Raw genomic sequence first — 7,209 nt, 5'->3', positions numbered from 1 at the left:
AAGCTGTGAGGAGGGGAAGGACAGGATCTGGCTGGGGGCTCCAGTGAGCTGGGGATGGTGGAGGGTGCCTGGGCCCTGTCCAGGGGGAAGACCGAGGTCTGCCCCACTGTGCCATGCTGGGCACAAGGGGCTGAAGTCCAGCATGACAGGGGCTGGACTGGCTGCTCCAAACCAGGCAGGGACAGGGGGTGTTCAGGGGCTGATCCCAGCAGCAGGCAAAGGACTGGGTTTGGGTCATACAGGATGACGTACCTGAGGACCTCAGGGATAGCCAGGCTGAGGGGATGACCAGGGTTTTGGCTGAACCAAGCACAGGCCACGTCATTGCCCATCTGCCCCACAGCTGCCCAGCAATGGGTCCCCGACCCAGAAAGATGATAGCCGGCCACAACAGCATATCTCCCCGCTGGTGAGACACTCTTGGGGTGAGAGAGGTTAACTGGGGTGGGGTGGGGGTGGGGGGCAGAAAACTAGGTGGCCAGGCCCAGTGCCCACTAGGAAGAGATTAGAACCAAGGCAGGACCACTGGAGAGGAAGGGGCAAAACTTGGGGTGGGGGTGGGTGGAGAGAGACAGGGATATGGGAGTCTTCAGGCAACAGGGCCTCAGTTTACCCGTCTGTGAAATGGGGGGGGCACCTAGGGGGAGATGGCAGGAGAAGTTTGGGGGATGATGGAAACAAGCAGAGCAAAGTGAGACATACTCACCTCACGGGGCCCTGAGCTGTGACTCCACCCTCCCACAGCCTAGCTCTCAGGCTGGACTTGGACCCCAGTGATTGCGGAGGCGGGTGCTGGCTGTCTGGGGTGCTCACTCTCTGGGGTGCCTGCCCACATGCCCACCTGCTGGTCTCCTGGGCCTGGCTGCCCAGGTCACAGCTCTGCTCACCAAGCCTAAGCTTGCCTGTGACACTTCCACCCACCTCCCACCCTGGGCCATTTTGCCTTCTCCTGAGGGGAGGAGGAAGAGGTAGGATCTGCAGGGCCCCTCCTGTGGGCCCAGTGCTGCATACTGGGCTGCCCTGCCCCAAAGCCCTGACCCTCCCAGCTCATGGAAGCCGTCGTGGAAGAGGCCAGGCTCAGCCCCCTCCTGTGCTCAGTGTTGCTACCATTAGCACACCACGTGGTCACTCCACTTCTGGAACAGAGTTCCATGTGGAGGAGACTCAGTGCTGGGCTTGGCTGGGTTGGGGTTCCTGACAAAGCGCTCTTGACCTCAGGGCTGGATGGATACACACGTCCCCAGTGTCCAGTTCAGCTAACTATAGTGCCCGGCCCCACACCAGGCCCTGCGGACCCTGAGATGATGCAGGGAAATCCCCACCCTGTGGCTTATGGGAGGGAACAGATGGACACATGAGCAGATACCTTCAGGTCACAGTGACTGTCCTGTTCCCAGAAGGTGGGGTGGGGTGTAGTGGATTGAATTATGTCCCCCCAAAACTCACTGAAGCTTGTATTGTCACCCAAATTTTGTGTATTAGAAACAGCCTCGGGCCGGCCCGTAGAGTGTGGTGCTGATAACACCAAGGCCACGGGTTCGGATCCCATGTAGGGATGGACGGTTTGCTCACTGGGTGAGCGTGGTGCTGACAACACCAAGCCAAGGGTTAAGATCCCCTTACCGGTCATCTTTAAAAAAAAAAAGAAAGAAAGAAAGAAACAGCCTCCACTGTGACTGATAACAGGGTGGGAAATCCTATTATGGTTATTGAAAGGTGCAGCCTTGAATTGGTGATTAGATTGTAGGACCCTGCAGTAGTGAATGGATTAAAAATGGTGGCCAGAGGCGTGGTTCTGAGGGCTTTAAAAGAAGAGGAGAGTCTTTCTGTCTCTCTCTCTGCTTCCACCATCTTGCAATGTGAGACCCCTGGGTCACTGTCGCCTCCGCCAGATAGACTTTGGACTTCCCAGCCTTAGAAACTGTATGCAATAAATTTCGTTTTCTTTATGAATTACCCAGCTCTATGTATTCTGTTATAAGCAACACAAATGGACTAATACGGGGGGATCAGAGGGGAGCAAAGCCAGACATTGGTGCCGTTGGATCATGACTCCAGGGCACAGTGGGCAGGGGCTGGCTCCAGGTGCCAAGCAAAGATGAGAGGCGGAAGACCAGGGTCACTGCAGACAGTTTGGACAGACCGGGTGCTCCAGAGAATGATCACTCAGAAGTGCAAATCTGCCTTGTGTGCAAGGCACCTCAGCCAAACGGGGAGCAGGGTGCAGCCTCCGCCTTGGGGAGAACCCCACAACCTGTACTGCTCCTCTTCTCTCCCTCCCCAGTCCAACTTCAAGCCCTGTTGGGGAAGGAACCCCAGTTGGGGCCTCAGGGTGGCTCATGGCAACCAATCTGAAACAGGAGCCACATGGAGGCTGAGGTCAGAGGAGCCAGGGACCCAGGGTATCCTGCTGGAGCTGGCAGGAAGGTGAGAAGGGGCCTCGCCCGCTGGGGAGGTGTGCAGGGGCAGGCCCCGTGCTGCAGGTAGGCACAGGCGAGGCAAGGACCTCTGGCTGCCAGGGAGAGAGGCAGCCGGCCTCTGCAGAGCCCCTATATCCACAGTAAGGGCACACAAGTGACGCCCTAACCACACTCACAGGATAAAGGCCAAAACGCAGGGGGCAGTCCCCCACCGCGCCCATCCCTAGCATGCCATCGCCTGTGCTGCTGATTCGGTGGGCTGTGCCATGGGCCAGAACATCTAGAGGCAGCTGCGGTCTGGGAGCAGGGGTAGCAGGGTGCTAAGGGGCGAGGCTGGGGGTCAGGACGGGGACAGCAGGATCTGCTGCCCGCCAGGGGCCATCACCTCCCAGCCTTGGGGCTTTCAGCGGCACCTGCCTGAGCCCTGCCCATGCCCAGAGTCCCACGGCCAGTGCCAGCCTCTGTGCTGCCTTAGGGTCTCTCAACATCACAGCACCCCTTCCCCAGCCTCCTCTGCCTTCCAGAGCTCAGGCCAGAACCACGGAGTCCTTCCTGATGCCCCCGCGCCCCCACTCCGGTTCATCTGGAAGTCCTGTCTGCCCCATCTGCAAAGACCTCTGGAGTCCGGCTCTTCTCGGCCCCACCACCCATCCGCTTCGTCTGGCCTCCCGCTCCTGCCCTTGCCCAGTGGTGTCCCTGGTCACCCAGACGGATCCGGTTACCATGCCAGCAGGCCACTGCACTCAGCCCAGAGCCTGCAGCACAGTGCTCCCTCTGGGAGCCTCTCCCAGCCCCTCTATCTTAGCCGCTCTGGCCTTCTGCTCCCCCATAGCCAGGCACACCCCCATCTCAGGGCCTTTGCCTCCTGCTCCCTCCTCCTAGATCACTCTTCCCCCAGATTCGGGCGTGGGCTCTCCCCTCACTTCCCTGGTCTGGTCACTTCTTCACTATCACTTTACTAGAAAGTTCTTTCCTCACTTCTCTTTTTACAGCTGTCCACCCTCCTCACATTCCCTCCTCCTCCCCTGCCCCCCTCTGAATCCCGTACAGTGTTATTTGTTATGGTCGGGCCCCTGGAAAGTGACCTCACAAGGGGAGGGCCATGCCTGCCCTGGTCACTGCCGCATCCCCAGGCCTCCATGCCTTCCCGGAACATAGTGCATGCTCAATAAATGGCCACACTAATAGATAAAGGCCTCAAGGGACAGCCCCAAGGAAAGGACAGGTTTTAGGCAGAGCTGCCCAACTGAGTCCCCGTGTCCAGAGGACCCTGGAAGCATCGCCCCTGTCCTCTCACCCATCCCACAGTCATCACCTTGGCAGGCCCATTCCTGGCTAGGGCCAAGGCCACAGGTTGCTTGCCTGCTTAGTTGGGGACAGCAGGGCCAGGCTCCCACCCCTTTGCCCCCTCCCCCACACCCCAGGGGGAGGCTGTTTGGAACCATTTACGCAGTCCCTGGCCACACAGCCCAGTATCTGAGGGAGAGGGAGTGAGGTTGTGGGGGTGGGGACTCTGGGGGAGGATGTGACTCATGGGTCGAATCCAACTGCAAAGAGGTGTCTGGGAAAGAGGGCCTCACACCCAGGCATCAGGCCGGCTCTGAGGACAGGGCCAGGGCTGGGACCTCTCCCAGGAGGCTGGGCTAACAGCGTGCACTCTGGTAGGGCAGGCTGCAGGCCGTTCCCCATCCCAGGCCTGGCCTCTGTGGCTGGTCTTGGCCTGGGAGGGAGGTGGGGTTTTTCTCCTCTGCTGGAGCGGAGGAGAGAACAGCTGAGTGGGTGCCGGGGCAGAGGTCAGGCAGCGAGGGCAGCTTGTGGGATGCCTGTATGCAGGGCTAGAGGTGGGGCACATGGGGGGCCCAGTTCAGGTCTAGGCCAGATTCAAAGGCAGGCTTCCCCGCCAGCTAGGTTCCCTTCTGCCCACCTGGGAGAGCCAGCTCAGTGTCATTGCCCAGGAGGCCACCACAAACCCCACAGTCATGCCCAGACACCCACTTACATCCTAGGCCTCACCCACTGCACTGCACAGAACTAGCTGGCCCTCCTTGCCACCCACCCAACCCCCAGGCTGGGACCCTCGAGGACAGAGCCCTGTCAGTCGGTCTGGGTCCACTGTATTGTTCAGTACAGGGCCCTCCCCAGAGACCGTCCTCAGTGGGTAGCCCTAGCTTGTGAGCTTCTGGCCAGGCTGCCCATGATGAGCACTGGAAGGCAGGACCTGTGTGCAGCTTGCCCATGACCCCTCATGCCCAGGACAGAACGGGTTCCTCGGCCAGCCTGGGAGAGGGTGTAAGCTGACCAAGTCAGAGAAAGCTTTCTAGAGACTGGGACCAAGCTGTGCCCTGATGACCTAGGAGACTCTCCTGGCAGGGGGCACAGCCCACAGGGAAGAGAAAGAGAAACCATGCCAGAGCTCACAACAGCTCCTCAGCCAGTGCCCCCCCAGGCCACCGCCCCCTCCCTGCATGGGCCTGATCCTGCCCGCCTGGCTGTTGGCACTGCCAGCCCAGGTTGGCTGCTGGCTTCACTCTCTGAGAGGTCTGTTTGGGTCAATTTTCTACATGAAACAACAGTGTCAGACAGGCCCCACTAGGAAGTTCGATTTTATAATTCCAGCCCTGTGGGTGGAGGACACCAAGCCCACGCACACGCTTGTTTTTCTATTTTTAGATCCAAACACGCTTGCTCTCAGCCCCCGGAGCCCAATTTGGAACTTGAAAGCAGCCCTTTCTATTCTGGGTCCCACTTCCGGCCCTCATGGTGTGGTGCGGTGGTGGTATTTGTACACACACAACCTACCCCCACTCCCCTCCAGCCCCCCCTACCTGCCGTCGTATCACGTGACCTCCAGGAAGTGCTGGGGTCTGGGAGGGGAAGCCCATGTGGGGCTTGGGAAGGGGAAGCTGTGGCCTTCAACAGCAGATGTTCCCACGTCACTCCCAGAGGGACCCACCTATCACTCCGGCCCAGGGTCAGGAGGGGAGGCCAATCCTTCCCAAGCCAGTGCTGGACTCTGAGACAAGGCCCATGAGATGTAGGGGTTTGAAGTGACCTGTGTGGCCGCAAAACCCTCCATGACCAGAGCTGGAAGGAATGGAGGAGAGTTCCTAGGAGAGGGAACCCCAGGACTTGAGGGCTGGCTCCTGCCTCAGTTCTCCCAGGCCTGCCTGCCAGGCCCCTGGCAAGAATGGGCTATCTTGGCAGGAGTGAATGAGGGAGGTGCCCCACCATGCTCCCAGAACTCCCCGCCTGCCTGGGCTCACTTGGGCTCTGGGTGGGTCCTACCAGACCTTCAGCTACCTGCCTAGCCCAGGGTCCAAGAAGATCCCTGCCTTCACCCTTCCACTCATCCATCTATGGAAGTGGACCTTGGCCTCAATTCTAACACTTGTGGGTTTCCCAAACCATGCTGACCAGTCCTAAGGCACCCAGCTGCTATCCTGAGTACAATCCCTTCCACATATGCCACCCTCTGGCCAATCAGACTCTTATGATTGAACCCTCAACACCATGATGCCCTACTGTGTGCCATCACCAGCTAGGCTCAGCTGGAGCCCTCCTGTGGTCCAGCCTAGCATCCACTGCAGTAGCTCAGATGGCTCTGGTCCAGCAGGCCCTGCTTCTGAGCCCCCTAACCCCATGGCCCCTCCTTCTGACCTCTGACAGTGGGCGGAATTAGAAAAGATGATCATTCTCCACTTAGCCCAGAGCTGGAGGAGACTCGGGCTCTCCCTTGTGAGGGAAAGAGGGCCGAGTCTGTCTCAAAAGGCATTCCAGTACATCAGGTATTCTGTCAACCCAAAACAGACTGTTTTCTAAGCTCAGGGCACAGCCTTCACCCCAGGACTTCCCTTTCCCAGTCTCTCTTCTGTAGGATTCCCTGCTTCCTGGATTCTACTACTTCCTCTTTCTTGATTTACTCCCACTTTATTGTGGAGCACATCCTCAAGTAGATTTCTCAGAAAAGAGGCAGGGATGTACATTTTTTGAGGCCTTATCATTCTGAAAATATTTTTCTTCTATTCTCACTCATTATTATGAGTTTGGTGGAACATAAAAATTTAGGTTAGGGCCGGCCTGTGGCTCTCTTGGGAGAGCGCAGTGCTGATAACACCAGGGCCACAGGTTTGGATCCTATATAGGGGTGGCCAGTTGGCTCACTGGCTGAGCACGGTGCTGACAACACCAAGTCAAGGGTTGAGATCCCCTTACCGGTCATCTTTTTTTTTTTTTTTTCCTTTTTGTCTTTTTTCGTGACCGGCAACGGATCGCAACCCTCAGTGTCGCGCCCGTACCGGACCGGGACCGGCAACGGGATCACAACACTCGGCATCGGCGACGCGCCCACACCTCGCTCAGCCAGTGAGCGGGAACCGGTCTGTATGTGGGATCTGAACCCTCGGCGGGAGCGCCGCCTCGCTCCCAAGCGGCACACTGTAGCAGTGCACCACCGGGCCGGCCCCATCATCTTTTTAATAAATAAATAAATAAATAAATAAATAAATAAAAATTTAGGTTAGAAATCATTTAACTTCAGGATTTTGAGAGCTTTCAACCATTGTCTTTGAGCTGCTAGTTTTGCTGTTGAGAAGTCTGAAGCCATTCTGATCCCAGCCATTTGTACATTACCTATTCTTTCTTTCTGGATGCTTGTAGGATCTTCTCTGTCTCCAGTGTTCCAAAATTCCCTTTGATGTGCCTTAAGTGCACATCAAATTTTCATTCTTGATTCTGAGTATTCAGTGGGTCCTTTTTTTTTTTTTTTTTTTTTTTTTTTTTTTTTTTTTTT

Source organism: Galeopterus variegatus, unplaced genomic scaffold, assembly GCF_000696425.1.
Source record: "Galeopterus variegatus unplaced genomic scaffold, G_variegatus-3.0.2 Scaffold347, whole genome shotgun sequence".
Taxonomy (NCBI): domain Eukaryota; kingdom Metazoa; phylum Chordata; class Mammalia; order Dermoptera; family Cynocephalidae; genus Galeopterus; species Galeopterus variegatus.
Note: the sequence above shows the minus strand (reverse complement) of the source record.